The sequence below is a fragment of the Mixophyes fleayi genome, chromosome 1 (assembly GCF_038048845.1).
Source record: "Mixophyes fleayi isolate aMixFle1 chromosome 1, aMixFle1.hap1, whole genome shotgun sequence".
Classification (NCBI taxonomy): Eukaryota; Metazoa; Chordata; class Amphibia; order Anura; family Limnodynastidae; genus Mixophyes; species Mixophyes fleayi.
In genome coordinates, this window is record NC_134402.1 from 119,812,529 (window position 1) to 119,829,926 (window position 17,398).

The 17,398-nt window shown below is 38.0% G+C and overlaps 1 protein-coding gene across 1 annotated transcript in view; it reads right to left on the bottom strand.

Annotated features, from left to right (window-relative positions):
- The window catches only part of JADE1 (jade family PHD finger 1), a 69,798-nt gene extending 53,351 nt beyond the window's left edge, over nucleotides 1-16,447 (bottom strand). The window contains exon 1 of the mRNA XM_075199899.1: nucleotides 16,199-16,447. The gene's annotated coding sequence lies outside the window, so the exon portion shown is untranslated. The remainder of the gene's footprint in view (nucleotides 1-16,198) is intronic.
- Between the last annotated feature and the right edge of the window lie 951 nt (nucleotides 16,448-17,398).

Genomic DNA, 17,398 nt, shown 5'->3' on the forward strand with positions numbered 1-17,398 from the left:
ATATGTCCATTCTTGTGAATAATTGCATTATATATGTAAAATAAAGAAGAAAACTTCCTACAGTTGTCTTACATACACTCTGTGGGGCCTATTTATCAAAGGTTTCCCCCCTGTAAAATCCCCGAAAACAACACTAAATTAAATTAAACACTAAATTGCTATTTAGGATTGTAGCATTGCAGCAGATATATAGATATTTGCGGCTTTGCATCTCCTATCATTTTACTGAGCACTCCCCATAACAGTGTATGGGGAGTGCTCAGTAACGCTATTTAACAATAAATGAAATTAACTTTTCAAACATGTTCATGTACGCCAGCTCAAGCTGGTGTACATTATCATAAATGAAAAGTTTCAGTGCTGTCAGCTCTGCTCTGAAGAGCATGATCCCTCCCTGTCACTCACCGCTCTCTCTCTGCATTGCCGAGAGAGAGCAGAGATGTTTGTGCGCATGCCCGAGGGTTTCACTCGGCGCACGCGCACTGGAGTCAGAAGAGGAGCCCCGTTGACCGCATGCTGCTTCGGGAACGAAGAGGCAGTGGTAAGCATGTTTTCCACTTCACAGGAACAGCAGTTTTTAGGAACTGCTGTTCCTGTGTTGCTTTTTTAATAAATATGAGAAATAGTTCAATTCTTATCAATGTGATAAGGATTGAAAACTATTTTTCATATTTTGCGAGTGTTGATAAATGTGCCCCTGTGTGTTCTGAAATACATCGAACATTGTACAATTCAGGTATTACACAAAACTCTTGCAGCTAATTTCCTTCCACTCCATATGGGGGTTGTCATATCAGTGACAGCAGGTAGGAGTTATCACACTGATCCACACTGCATAAAGTGGAACAAGGACAAACTAAAACGCTTATGATCAAAACATTAGTGGTGAATTATATAGTATTCTATACATTTATAGTGCAACCTTCTTTAAAACTAATGTAGCCTTCACTGAATTTTACAGACACAATGTTGTCCTTGGTAACTGTTGACCGACATGCAAAACTGGATTATTGAGGTTATGTCAGCAGAAGTACAGAGACATACATTAAATTGTATTTAACAAAAATGTATTTTTACAACTAGCATTAACCTAAAAACATTGTATATCAAACCCCTAAATTTACTAATTATAAAGTCCTGTGGAATATGCTTGTGCCATGTAAATGAATGTTAATAAATAATCTATACTCTCATTTACAGTTGGCATATTTTTCGTTTGGTCATTTACTCACCTGTGTGACCAGGACCATATTAACAGTAATAGGTGCAGTTTGGTCAATGCCTGGAAGAAAACAAAACCATGGCTGATGGTTTGATAACTGTATGAAGAACAGTTATCTACAGACATTATAGGAGTCCACTTAATGAACAATATGTGAGTCGTTGCGTTTGCAGCAACGCATTTTGCCTACTTTGCTCACATAGCATAGCTCCTCTACTGGATGCTTAATTAGCTGCTCGTTAACACATTTCTGTATTTTCTGTCTGCAATGACATTTGCTTTGTTATTTTTAACTAAGGAAATCTTAATGATATGTTTGTGCAAAACATTTTAAATAAAAATTACCCGATTAAAAATAAATGCCTCTATGTGAGTTAGAATGGAAGAGGAACCTACTTAGCGTTGTTTTTTTTCCCCCACTAGTTTTCAAATCAGTCAAAATCTCCATAAAATCGCAACCAAAAAAACAAAAAGTGGATTTATAGTCAAAATGCTCTAATCTGCCAAGAAGCAGTTTCTATCGAAGCTCATTTAGTATTACGAACAAAGGGAAAAAAAGGAGCAAAACTGAACCTGGACAAACCCAGTTGCATGCAAGTGCATTTATTTATATATTTTGCATCTATTTTTTGCATGTTCAAATGCTGGACAGCTTTATTTTTACACCTTAATTTACATTTGAGCAAGGACACTCCAAAATTTGTCTGCACATTTTAAATTTGCTCCCGCCCCCTGCAATGCAACACGGTTTTTTTGAAGGCACAAATGTTCTTCTTTATTTGCTTCACTAACTCTAAATGGAGCTTTCCGATCAAATCAAAAAACATGATTTACCAGCGATGTTATAAAAATTTCTGAGGGTTTCCTATTTATTTCAATAGGGATTTGAGTGTATGCACTACATGTGGAAACTCCACTGAAGTGATCGGAGCGCTACAGCATTGTTAATGGTTTTATTCCACCCACAACATTAGATTTATTCATTCTCTATTCATGGTATCAAAGCATGGCATTCACAGAACACTTCACCTCTAACCAATCAAAATTAGAAAATATGACAAATCACTTGTGATGGGGAGTTCCGGGAACACTATGCTTTGATCATTTAGTGGTGGGCAGTACTAGTGACCAAATGCACACTGCCTCCCCCTACTCCCCACTATGACAGATCAAGAACAAAGGAAAAGATGAGGATATAAACTATGGTAATGTTTAATAAAGTGGTGAACGAGTGTTTAAGGAGTCTTTTAAACAATTAAAGTTTATTTTAAAGTCATGGTTGTCTTTTTTTCGTACTATTTTGGAATAATGGGCAGCGGCCTTAAAGATCCTGGTACATATTGGAAGTACTGGGATAGTTGCCACTCCAGGGGTTCCACTCTTGTTTATTACCGTGGCCCCTAGAGCTCGGAGCATTAGGTAAAGCCCCGGCATTTTTCAGCACAAGGCTGGTAGTACCTGGGAGGAGAACACACTGACTGCTCTCTGTTTCAGTAGAAGCCAGACCAGGCTGTCCGCCACTGGAGTTGGTTCAGGATTTGGGGAGGCAGTACATTTCTTAATCATGTCAATGGTCTATTCACATAAGCAGAGTTTCAGGAGTGTGTGCTACACGTTTTTTTTTTTACAAATTGATGATTGCAGTGATTTTGCCATGTCCAGCGATTTTAGGGAGATCTGGAAAACTGGCGTTTAAGGCAAATAATAGATTTGGCGAATAGCAAATCAAGGTGTACATCAGTGTAAAAAAATTAAAACAATTGATTTCTATAGTCAATGTACATTGACTGTTAGTATATTCCCCCGTGGACTTCTATGGTGCTGGTGTTATGAAGAGTCAGGGCAACTTGCCTAACCTAATGCTCGTGTGGTTATGCCCACCAGGTAGAAACAGATTCATAGTTAATTACTAGAACATTTAATTTAGCGTTCACTTGATGCCTGTACACAATGTAAATGGACATTTTGTAAGCCTGTCGATTCAATAGAAATGAGTGGCATTATTGTGCGAGTGCCTCCATAATGTTTGATAGGCTTTTGGTCCAGTCCACATATTGACCACCTACACTGCATGTAATCTATCTGTATACTTGTACAGTTTGCAATATGAGGGGGGGGGGGGGGGGGGGAAGGAATTTATTCTTTTGCAAATCAAGATTTATATCAACTTATGTACTTTAAGGCCAATCTCCTTTCATCGGCGTACATTACCAAAGTATAGAAGATTCAGCAAGTAAAAAGACGCTGAAGACTATTTTAAAAATGTCCAAGCACATGAAGGGCAGGGGGAGGTTGATAGATGTTGAGGAATGTTAAATCATATGGTGTACAAGAGATATATATATATATATATATATATATATATATATCTCTCTACTATATAAATGCCTAGTGGCGTGTGTGAAAAAAACAAAACCAAGCTGCAGCGCCACCTGCTGGGCAGAGTTATACACTGACCTATATATTTCTTGAAGGAGAAGTGACAGTTGGGAGTGGTTGGTGAATGCCGGGGGTGACAGTGGGGAGTTTTTAACACCTTAAGTAGATTGATGAAGGATATGGCGATGAAGATGAAGGATGAGGTGATGGAGAAAAATGATGAGGTGGTGACATGTGGACAAAACCACATTAAAAAAGGGCGCTTGCGTCGGGAAGTAACGCTCTTCCCCTGAGGAGGCCTGGGCTAGGCCCAAATGTATGACAAGAACACCTTAAGTAGCTTGATTTGACTAGAATGCATGAGTATCATGCACAGGTTAACTTGTATAAATAAATTATATATATATATATATATATATATATATATATATATATATATATATATATTATATATATATATACACACACACACACACAAAATATACATATACCTGTATTTCTATATTTACAAGAAAAGCGTGCTTAGTTTCAGGTTGTTTATTTTCAGGTTGCCAACACCTATCAAACAACACTTACAGTGGCATGTTTTGCCTGAAGGGGTATTTGCATATCTAATATTCCATGTAAAGTAGGTATGAAAGCAAAGCAGCAAAAACCAACAATGTACTAAGACACTCCGAATTCTAAGACTGCAACATGAAATGTCCACAATTATTGTTCATTTGTATCCAGGAATCTTGTGAGTTTGTAATAAACACAAATGTGCATATATTGGATCATTACTAAAAGGCAAATATTTTGTTAATGTTACTAACTAAACAAAGTGAAAACACACATTAGATCTACGACAGAGAGCTAGAAATGCAAAAACGTAACAAAGGACTGTCCATGACAAAATTATTTTCTTCCAGTGAAGGAAAAAAACATTTATAGGATAACAAATGTTTTGCTCCAATTGTTTACAAATAATTACAAAGTTACTTTTATATGTAAAGAGGTAGAGAAGGTCACACAAAAATATTTAGTGTAGCAACAATTGCTTCCAACAGTACACACAAACTGGAGACAGAAATCTAGGAGCATGCAGTAAGGAAACTACAGGGTTTTCTGAGCAAACACCAATATTACTGCTCACCTTCTACTAGAATTTATCAAACTTTTTATAAAATTTACTTCTAAACTCGAAAATCAGTGGTCAGTTTATAAACTACTGCAATCTATTTAGTCACTCTGCCATCTCCACCTCCCTATAGAAGCCAATTTGGGTTTTTCCCCACTGAAAACATTACGCTGGTGGCGATAATATATTTCTTCTAGTCACAGTGGAAACTGTCAAAGATATTTTTTGGGATAAAGTCAATTTATTTTAGCATGAAAATATGTACATTGTTTTTATCTTATTTTAGTATATCATTTATATTTGATGTGGTTTTATTATGTCAAATGGATCCTTGCGTGTGAGCTGATGAGAGGGATATGAACAGGAATGAAGGAATTAATTCAAAGAACAGATGTTTCTAATCAGAGTTGACACATTTGTTAAGATCTTGTACACTATCAAGGTATAAAAAGTATACACAAACACTTGTTTTACCCAAATCCCCTCTGAGATGCCCTTTCACAAAGCACATAATAAAATAAATGTAATCGCTATTTATATATCATTTATTTGTATGGCGCCACAGCTCCTGCAATGCCTAACATAGTAGTACAAATATGACATATATCAACAGTAGACAGAACATGTACATGGTTACAGAGCAGAATAATTAATGCAAGGAGGCATATAGCACAAACTGCATGGCATGCAGAAACAATTCCGATATGACAAGGACAAACAAGGAAGACAGAGACTGGACAGATACGAGACATAGGGTACAGGATGCTGCCACATAGCTAACATTCTAATGCTGTTCTCCCAATAGGGCTCAAAGTACTTCACATTTTTGCAGAGGGTGAGGGAGCCATATTGGGCCTGCTCAGTTGCTGTCCTATGTAATTACGAACACCAGTGGAGCTTATAGACCACTTAGTCTTGTTATACTACCAACACTCATTCCTCGTCTGATCTCCAGAAAATCTTACAGTTTTCAATGGTGACCATTATATGCCATTTTTCTACTAACTGCTTTTTTCTGTAGTAAGTTACTTTAGTGCTTTGTGTACACTCACCTACAAGTACGGTCACCTTACTTTTTAGACCATCTAAAAGTTTAAGATAAAGACTGGAAATAACATACCTCAATGATAATCCCCGAGAGCCAGACAACTAGCAAATAACAATCAAAATTACTCACATTAGTCTGACAGGTGACAAAACATAAGCAATCTCAAGTAACTTGCCTTGTTATGCAAATAGACAGCTTCTATTTCTCTCTGTGAGCCATTTAAATCTCCCCTCCGCCCCAAAAAAACTAGTTCAGTTTGTGTGGAAGGGAAACCATACATATATGACAGACCATCCCCCACCATTAACATTTTCTTGCTTTGTAAAGTGAAAGGCATAGACAAAAACATGTTATATATTTAGAAATATTGTATAATACATGGGCATAAACTCTCATTTCTCACAGTAATAAGCAGTCCCTCCAGTTCCAGATAATTCTCCCATTCCCGGTTACAGGACTTTTTTCAGGAGGCACCCACTCTATGGAATTCACTCCCTCAGACAATAATACTTTCCTTTGGTCTACAAACTTTCAAGCGTTCTCTGAAAACCCACCTCTTCAGACAAGCTTATAATATTCCTCAACCACCCTCTTAACCTCACTACATTACCCTATTACCATCAGTTACACAATTTCACACAAGACAACTACCCCCCTGACCAACATTGTTGTGTGATGGGATTATTTAGATTACGAATCACTTTTACCTTTGCAGTCTTGCTGGACTGAAATGCAAAATGTAGATTTAACCTTATGTATCAAACTCCCATTGTCCCATAGATTGTAAGCTTGCGAGCAGGGCCTTCTCACCTCTTTGTCTGTTTTACCCAGTTTGTTTATTACTGTATTTGTCCCCAATTATAAAGCACTACGGAATATATTGGCGCTTTATAAACAGAGGATGATGATGATGAAGGGATACATTAACTAAAAATTGCACCATGGGTCTGAAATATTGCTCACAAAAGTAAAAAAAAATAAAAAAGCAAAAAGGTTTTAAGAACCCAAAAATTTTAATGGCTTCATTTTACATTGGTATTGGTGATAAAACAGAACATTTAAAAAGGAAAACATCCCAACAATGATTCGCAAATAGGGGATTTCAATGAAAAAAAAAAAAAAAAAAAAAAAAAAAACTATAGCAGACAAAGCAGTAGACATAGGACCAAACAATACTTTTTATCATACAGTCAAATCACAGAAATAAGCTGTTATAGAGCTTGATTGCATATATTAAATTAGCAGTAGTATATAACACATGAAATGATACAGGCAGGTTCATTGTAACAATGGAGAGCCCCCCCCACTGCCCCCAGGCTAGGAAGTCAGTGTACACATCTTCAAGTGAGATATCCTAAAGGCTAAAAACAATCTTCGTGGCCAAGACATTATTTAACCAACCTAAATTAAAAGGACTTGCATTACAAGGTGCACGTAGGACAAGCTGAAATAGATTGATGACACAGCTACACTTCACACTTGAAAAGGATTGCTCTCTAGGAGCAGAACCACAGGCTGAAAAGCAGCATCAGCACTCAGCAAGCGATAACACTGAGCAGATGCAGACTGGGGAGGAAATGTTATGACAGATGTGCTTTCAACAGCTCCCATCACTATGTCTTTTCATATGCAGGTTCCAGGGGCCTATCACTTATCTGTTCATATATTTATTTACTGGGTATTACACACCAACATTGTATTACTTCTACCTGTATTTGTTTTACATTCATTTCTCCTGATTTTATATTCCACTTAAACATCAAAACTTTGCTATTTTCAGTCCTAAGGGAGCAGAACAATAAACGTTTAGCAGATTCTCTGCGGCAGTAATTATGTGTGCGAGATAAGACACACACACGTGCAGTGTCAGTCTAAATACAGTTAAGCATCTATACAACCGAACTTGCTGCATTTAAGTTTACCAATTTTACTAGTATTTAAGAACCATCCCCTTGTGATCTCTACAGATGTCATCTTCACCTAACATCTGTGTAAGGTAGAGGGGATATGAGAGGTACCCAATACAATCCACATTATAATATGGTCATTATAAAAATAAACAGGTAAAAATCTATGTAATACATTGATCCCAATGTCTGCATGCCTCTCAAATTCAGAAAAGCAAATCATGTGAATTGTGGGACAGCCTCAAACACTAAAAAACTGGAGGGGTTGAACCAGTTTCTGCTGCTGTCCATCTAAACCAGGGGTCAGGGAAATTTTTTACTTTCTACCCCCAAATATATTTAGATACGCCGACATTACCCCCTTGATTTGAAAGGAAGGAAATCATATATTAATTAATGGAATTCAAAATTTTATTGAATCTATTCAAAATTTCTTTGAAAGCTTCCACTTCAAAACTGCAGGTTTTGGAGAAATGATGTTGTTTCATTTTTTATACAAGAGCATCAATATTGGGGCGTTTTGATAGAGCAATTTGGATACAGTCTTCAGCGTCCTATCAATTTCTCCGCCTTTATGTTCATTAGAGTGGAAAATCCTTGTTTGCAAAGGTAGGTTGTTGCAGCTGTTGACATCCAAAAATATGACAGATCTGCTTTGTTTTCAAATGCAATACCTGCTTCATTATTGCATCGAAGCTCAAGAAGTGCCTCTGCCAACCCTTGAGGCTCTTCTGGTAAAACAGCAATTTCACTTTTAAAGGGGTCTACAATCCAACTGACAGCATGTGAATCAGCAGCACTACCCCCAGGAATTTCATTTTACCCCACTTGGGGTAATTTACCCATTCACTGACCACTGATCTAAACATTAGAGATATGCAGGCACCAGGATCATGCATCCAGACGCCTTCACAATGTTCAATCAAACCTCCCAACATTTAGAATCCTAAAATCGGGACAAATTAAGGCCAGCCACCATTCTGCCCAAACATGCCAAGGTTCGGTAAAAACCCCACCCACTTGTTTCAGCCCCAATCCTTTTGCAGCCCACAAAGTGAGATGTCCTGTCACAAATCGGGAAAGTTGGGATGTATGGTTCAAAGGTGTTTGCTTACATCGCATTCATTTGGACCAAGCAGGAGCAAATTTTGACTTCATGCTTAACTGAAGACTCCCTTGTACTTGTGTGAACAAAACATCCCTGGAGTAGGTTCTACAAAATGAAATCACTGTGAAAATGTGCGTTTATGCCTGGCTACTGAAATAGGTGTTCAATTTGTATTTTAGGTGGTTATAAAAATAAATCAGCTTTTCATGACCAACAGATTGTGAAGAACTTCTTTAGAAATGCACCAGACATCACCTGTACATGCAAGGAACTCCCAGCAAGGTGGTAAATATGGTCATAAGTTAAGTGCCTTCTAATTATCTATACAGTGTTTCTACAATTGCAGGAAAATTAGCAATACGTAACACCACTAACAAGACAACTCCTTCAGTAAGTCCAGGAGTCGATGTTCACAGATGGCACGTACTTGATCTATAAAAGAGTTAATGTGAAGCTATTTGCACAGCTGGGAGTTGATCATGCAGATTTCCATATCATGCCAATTTGTGGTTTACCAGTCAAACATAAATAAGTAACTGGAATAATAATTTGAAAACAAGGAAAAGGATGATATTTTGCTACAATAATCTGTAAAAAGAAGTTTTTATAACTTTATCTCAGGTGACTCGCTCGGATGATCTGAACGGCTACTTAGTTTTTGGTAGTTTCCTTTTTTTCTTACAATACCATTTTAGGGTTTGCTCACACATAAGTTTTATGCTTTCATGCTTTGCGTGGTAATGCTAGCGTGCATTAAACATGACCATTAGGGCCTGCCATGTTCTAAAATGTAAACGGCGCAGCCACTGACTGATAATGGTCCTTTTTTTAATGCTTTTTCCATGCATTTATTGACATCTGAAAAGCACAAAAGAAGCGCAAGCGTGTGAAGGAGTCCTCAGTGTCTTTAGCTTTTCTGCTCACAATTACATGTTCAGAATATACAGTACATCTATTTCAGCTTTCACCAATTTTCAGACAAATGAACTACTAGGAGGGAGTGAAACGGTTTGTGAGAATCATAAGCCATCTGGTATCCTATCTCCATACAATCCCTTAGGTCTCACAGATCATCTAAGGATACTGATCAAAGAAGAGCTGCCACCCTCCTCAAAGGCATCACTGCTGTAAAATTTAATATTAAGGTGGGGGGGGGGGGGCGCAACACACAAATAGCTCACTGCTTTATTAAAACTTTTTTAGCAAATTATTTGTCCTGTGTACACAACCAAGGTACATTTAGGACTATCCTGAAATTGCTTCGTAAAATAATTTCACAATAATTGTGCTTAGCAGCGCTCTATATCTATATAGCTGGTTGGAAGGAAATTTACAAAAAGGTGTGGAGCTTCGTTATCTTCTAGTGTCTTCCACAATTAACTATACATTTTTGCTTTGTAAAGCAGAACAAACACTTTTAAAAATGTTAGACCACCCAACCACTGCGTTAAAATGGCAAGTATTAAACACAATCAACCACCCAAAAAAAATAAAAAAGTGTCACATATATAAAGAAGCCGGGTATTCCAAGCTGAATATAGTGGCACTTAGCTGAAATGGAGAACATAAAGCATGTTTCTGCTTACCACTCTATTGGGCCCAGAATGACCCAGTGACCTAAAACTGAAGTCTCCCAACCAATCATGTTAAATACTGTACAACAATCAGATTTTTAATACAGGGAGTATTTCATTATTTAAAATGCAGTACACACCTTATAAACCACCCAAAATCCAAACTAGTGACTAGGATTGTGGAGAGGACTTTAACATTAAAAGGGCAGCAACTTCTGAATGAATTTTTTCCTTTGATTAAACACAGTTTACGAGACATTCCAATAAGTTTCTAACACACGATCCTTATTTTACCATAATCCAAACGCCTGATACACGAAAAAAAAAAAAAAAGACCACGATAGTAAAAAACAAAACAAAAACAACTTCATAAAGCGTTTTACCTTTTTTGCATTCAAGAAAATTTATGTGCTGGATTGTAATGAGTGCGCAATACTTCAAGGTCACATTAGTCTTTCCATTTTTTTCCATTTAAAATGTATGGGACCGGCAACAAACAACTGTTCAGACATTCAGGGCATGTTCTCATCTATCTGTTTTTAATGCGCTTTTCAATCACCAACTCCTATAAACTGTATTTAAAAATCACAGGCATGATTCACTATTGCAGTTAATTAACTGCTGGTTGCCTCTTTTCTGCACATTTTCATGAAAGTGGAGAAGAGAGGAATTTGCAATAAATCGGTCACAGCAGAGCACAATATCTATTAAGCAGAGTCAGGAAGGGCGGGGGGGGGGGGGGTCAAGGGGGAGTAGATAAAAAGTACCAGGGCCTGTGTATAGTGGGAGGAGTCCTCAACCTGGTGTGGCCACGCCCCCATTGGAGGCTATAGAAGGGGGCTCCAAAAAAGCTGCTGTACCAGGGCCCCATAAGTGACATGACGGGACCGAATAGGGTTCACAGCTTTTCACGTTAGCTTACTTGTTATACACCAGGGGGTAAATGTATCCAGCTGACACGTTTTCGGCGGGTTTGAAAAGCCAATCAGATTCTAGCTATCATTTATTTAGTACATTCTACAAAATGATAGCTAGAATCTGATTGGTTTCTATAGGCAACATATCCACTTTTCAAACTCGCCGAAAAACTCTCCGCTTGATACATTTACCCCCAGGTCAGACCTGGAAATGGAAGGTGCTAATTGGGAAATGGTCATTGAACATTACCTGCTGCTGCTGTATGCATTTTTATACAATTTGCATTATTTATACCAAGAAAACTCACAGCTATACAAGAAAAAATAAATAAAAAGAACCACCAGAAAACACAATATCATTTCTGATAAATCCAATAGTGAATATCTCAGAAACAAAATCTCCTATAACTGTTATATGGAGCTCTTACTCAGAGCCAAAACCAGTTCTTAAGACAGCATTATAAGAGTGCATTTGTTTTAGTAATTTGACAGCATTCAATATTTTACACTACAAATTAAACAATTGGTAGTTAATATTAGGTTTAATATTTAAATGTGATAGCACTGATCAGTTTATCAAGCAATAAAAATATGGAAATTTTACCTCTAGGTGGGGTACGAGTGTATGAACACTTAATCCCGACACCAGTTAGAACGACATGTTATTCACAACTGATGTAATTTCCAACATGGAAGATATCAGACGTTTTGAAAAACTGACATACAACTATTCCGATAAAGAAACATTCCGACAGTGACATTTACATGACTTGTAAGGGAGACGGTTACATTACTGCTATTAAGGGGGCAATGCGAGGACCTACCAGTTGTATAATGTACAGCCCTTCCTAAAACACATACAGCCGGCAGGTCCTTGTATTGACACCCCTTAATAGCAGTAATGTAACGGTCACACTTAGAAGCGGCGTAAGTGTCACTGCCGGTATGTTTCTTTATTGGAATAGTTGTATGTCAGTTTTTCAATACGTTGTTGGAAATTATGATTAACATGTCGTTCTAACTGGTGTCGGGATTTAATCGTTCGCGAAAATGACTACCACCGTTACCTCCAACCCCCTACAAAATGAAGTGTTCCTGAACTTCTTCATTTAAAACATGTAAATAACTAATCTTCTAAAAATAACAATAAATGGGAAGTTTAATCATGCTGACAGAGTCCGATTATATAAATATAACACACAAAATATAAATACACATGTAATAACATCTCTAGCTATATATAGGTCTCCAATCTGGAACACAAATAACTTCAGGCTTCCAAGGCTATGATATCATACAGTATGCAAATTTATTTTAGCACCTCTGGTCAAATTGCACGATTCACAGAATCTCTGCAGGGTACAAACTTAAACATGATATTTCTGCACAATTTAATTCTTATTTTATGAATTAAACAGATCAAAATAAAAGATATAAAAAATAATAAAATAAGGCAAGTGCAAAAGTTTGGGAACTGTGACAGTAATTAGTGACAATTCTTTTGCCGCTTCCAAATGTTTCTTATAGCCAACAAGTGTCTTTCTATTTTTTCTTTAAGAATTTCTCCCAATCACCCGAGAACTCTTTTAGCTCAAAATATTATTAGAGCTTCCTGAATATATTACCCAAGATCTCTTCACAGATTTACTTAATAATATTCAAGTCTGGCAGCACAGAGACCATTCCAAAACCTTAATCCCTCATTCATGTTTATTTGGAGGCAGGTTTTGGATTATTATCTTGCTGAAACAGTCATCTACTTTTGAGCTTCAATTACTTCACTAACTGTGGGACATTGGTTTCTTTGCTCTTTTTATATTTGAGCCCATTCTTCCTTCCAGATATTTACTGTCCATCAACTGCCACAAAATGTCATATCATAATAGATCCACCCACATGCCTCACGGCTGGCAAAGCTGCCTTTTCTTCAAACTGTTTCACCTTCTTTTCTTCAAATGTATTTTTTGTGTTAATGGCTAAAAAGTACAATTTAATCCAATTTGGCTTTTCTGTTGAGGTCGTAGGAAAAACAATTCTTCTGGCAACTTACTTTTGTGTAAGCGTCACTATCCGCTGTCAGCTAAAGCTTTGCTGAAGATCCTTTGCAATGATATTTGTGGGTTCAGCTTCCCATATATGACCAGCACTTGTATCAAATTTTTCTGGGTCTTCCTTTGGCTTCCACAAATCCCATTTAGCTTCCATTTGTTAATGATGTTTCTGATACTGGAAGTTCCAAGCTCGAAGCATTTAGAAATGTGTTTTTTTTTTTATAGCCTTCCCTTCTTTGTAATAGGCAACTAGATTTGTTTCAAGTCCTTAGTCAGCTACTTAGAGGAGACCATGGGTGTTGAGAGTAGATGCACCTTTCTGAGAGGTAAGAAGGGTCAGAGCATTTATTCAACTCTAGAATGGTCTTCATCTGGTTTCATTTAAGGCCTATCGAGTCAATCAAGCTTTGAGGCCTTTAAAAAAATAAAAAAAGTATTAATGAATCAACTGGAAAGGCGCTCAGACTTTTGCACATGCCGTATTTACCGTTTTCAAACTGTTAAACTCAGCAAATAATTAGTAATTGTGCATTATCAAGTGCAGAAATATGATGTTTGTACCCTGTAGAGATGTTAAACTTCCATTCACAAAAAGATTAAGTGTAATACAATAATATATATATATATATGACACAAACGCACATCCCCAGCAAGTTGCAGCATTCAGTTTTACACAACATAAAAAACTGTTCTGAACATTAACAAAAACAAAACAGCTCACCATGACATTGTCAAAATGTTAGCATTTAATTATGTTGGGTTTTACAGTTTGAATTATCCATAAACATAAAAGCTGCAAAACAATCAAGGTGCAATTTAATGTCGCCAAACAATTCAAAATATACCATAAAGGAAAATCAGATTTACAGCAGTCCTGGAAATTATGCTACATTACATAGACTAAAAATGAAACAAACATTGTGAGCTAATTTTACAGTCCAGATCACATGTTGGACCTTCAACTAGAGATGTGTACAGGAAGTTCATCAGGACAAATGTCAAGCAAGCATTTAAGATCGCTTTCATTGGTTACTTCTTGTACTCTAAAGTAGAACGTGATTGTGCACTGACAATGTTGTCCACCCAGCACTGTTACTATGTTTACATGGAATCAGCTGAGAGAGACCAGTTCTCTGATGCAGAAATCAATGGGAGGTTTCTCCACAGCTGATCACACCAGGTGTTTCCTCCTTATGGATGAAGGGAGGAGTGAATGAGCAGTTGTTCATGACATCTTACAAGTGTGCTGCAGGGAATGCTAGAAAGGCTGAGTATTTAAGTTTTCCTCCCCGCCCACTTATGTAGACAGTTCTGGAAACCACATCTCTCCTGACTCTGCACAATAATGTCAAACACGGTGGTCCAGGATTATTCGTCTGACTTATATAATTGGTTTGCACAGTCCAAAGGTGCAATTACATTTACAGCAGAAGGAGGACCCGACTTACGTTTTATTTTACATCAACCAACATTAAGACATGATTAGTGATAACTCTTAATGACAATGTAACCTTTATTTATTACACCGTGCAGTCTTGGGAGATCACCTCAATTAGCCTCAAGTCCTAATTAAAATAAGAACAAACAAAACAAAAACAAAGAACAATTGAGCAATACTCGTGTCTAGGCCACAGCTGTTTGGAAGCAATCGGTGCCAGGGAACTTGCAACACATCTCACCTCTCTTGTGTTCTCCATAATAAAGAACCGTTATAGTCAACGCAACACACGACTCTCCCTGTAAGTGCACGGGTGTGAACTTTCAGTAGCCACGTGTTGCATTAACACTGGTCCCCAGCACCAATCGCAAACAAGGCGACAGCTAAATAAACACTGGAAGGTTTTCCCAATGACCGTGCACCACGCAATTCAAAACTACGAGATGATACGAGAAGCTGATTGGTTTATTTGCTTTCTAAGCGGCGTGTGCAATCCGCTACACGGAGCCCCATCCTAGAGTGAGTCGTTAACCCTTCAGCGTTCCCCATCTGCAGGAAGATTTGAATGCGAAAAGCATTGCCCTGGCACCATTGACACGAGTTGCAGCCCATGCACCTGCCCCGCCACGCCCCTCCTTGTCTCATGTGGCGCTCGCAACCCCCCCTCCCACGAACACAGTGTTCCAATCCGGGGTAACGTTCTAAATAAGAACGTTCACAAAACCGTAACGTTCCATCCGTCGCAGGACGGCAAATAGCACGTGTATACCCCGCACCCCAACAGGAAAACACAAACAACCGTCATTCACCCTCCCAAGGGACCGCCTTTCGGTGAGGAAAGGCAGGGACCAAAAAAGTGGGACCATAGCCAAGAACAAACCTACTAATCATTCCATGACCTCTCCCCCCCTCTAAACTGAGGAGTACAAACTGTTACACAAGATCGAATCACTTTATAATCAATAGGCCAAAAGGTCACATATAGCAATAAACTTCAGCCTCCTTCATAATATAATATTGACCATCATGCTCAATATCTCACGGCTTTCAAAGGGTGCTACATGTCAGCACATGTACAACTCTGCAGCACCCCTCCCAACACAACATACTATGCACCCGTCCCCCCCCGAGTCATCCTTCTACCCACTAACATCTCTCACTCGGTGATGGGATAGTGAGAAAAGCGAGTGGCTGTTGCATTATCAAGAACCAAATCTTTTGGCGCCATATTAATGACGTACTAGATTATTTTTCCACTAGGCAGCGACCTTGGCAGCGCTCAGATCACTCGGGCTCCCCCCAACTCCTGTTTAAAAAGCAAAAGAACAGCTTCTAGTATGAATCGAGACATGCAACAAGCCTGCAAACATGAGAACACTCCCCCACACACAGCCGACCGTTCCCTACAGAGAGGAGAAACATGGGTGACTGTACCTGCCCGGGTAATCCTGGCTACCTTCTCTGGAGTTATGATCCGTGTCCCCCCACACCGCTCTCAGATGGGTGATCTGCTCACAAGGTCCAGCCCAGCGGCTTCTTGTGCTAGGGGGGAGCAGATTGTGTCTCCTCACACACACATGCACTCTATGACTGACGTTATTTACTTGTTATGGAGGAAGGACTCAGTGAATCAAACTCATTTCTGGGTCACTGCTGCCACAGGGGGGAGCACTTTGATCTCCTGCCAAAACAGAGCAAAAAAAGGGAGGGGAAAGGAGGGAAACACCGTTTTGTGACTATGTAGAACCTAATAAGTAGCACACTTTACATAAACAATCTAAACTGCAGCTACATGATAAGTGTTACTTTTACAGGTTAAATGAATTCCTTATTGTACATAACATAAACGGTATTTCAAACCCCCAGAGATATGCAATACTAATAAACACTAACAGTTTGTGCTGTACACAATCACTTTTACTGTGTATAGAATGTGTTATGAATTAAATTAAGAAATAAACTAACATTGTAATAATTTTTGTTTACATTTGAAATGTGTTCTCTGCAGATATTTTTCTCTACTGACCTATATTACTTTGTATCCAAATGGGATGCAATGTTTTTTTATTTAGCTTGAACAGTTTGTATGCACAATTGCATAAGTAAAGACCTGAATTAAGATGTGTGACTACATGTAAGCGTATTCTGCAATCCTTTCAAGTGCTCACGTGTGTGATCGTGGTTCAAAATCTGCTTTGTGGACTGACCCCAAGTTTCAGAATACAGGTAGACATAAATGGGTTTCTAAAAAAAATGTTTATAAACACCTATGAACAGTTTTTTGAGGCCGAGTGGGTTGTTAACATGAAATAAACCCTAAATGCATTTGCTCTAAAAAATAAATGGAAAAATACCCATCTGGACACAGCCAGCCACTAGAGCAGAACCTTAGCAGAAGTGCTAACCACTAAGCCACTGTGCTCACCTAATACCTCTTTATGTTTATGGAAGCATTTCATATAATTGATTGTAAATTCCCTTATGTACACCACTATGGTATATGTTGCTAATTTATAAATACATTTAAATAAATAATATTTATTTTATTATCATTCATTTGTTTAGTGACAACAAATTCCACAGAGCTGTACTATCCAAGAACTTTACTCTTGCACATCAGTCCCTGGGAGAAAA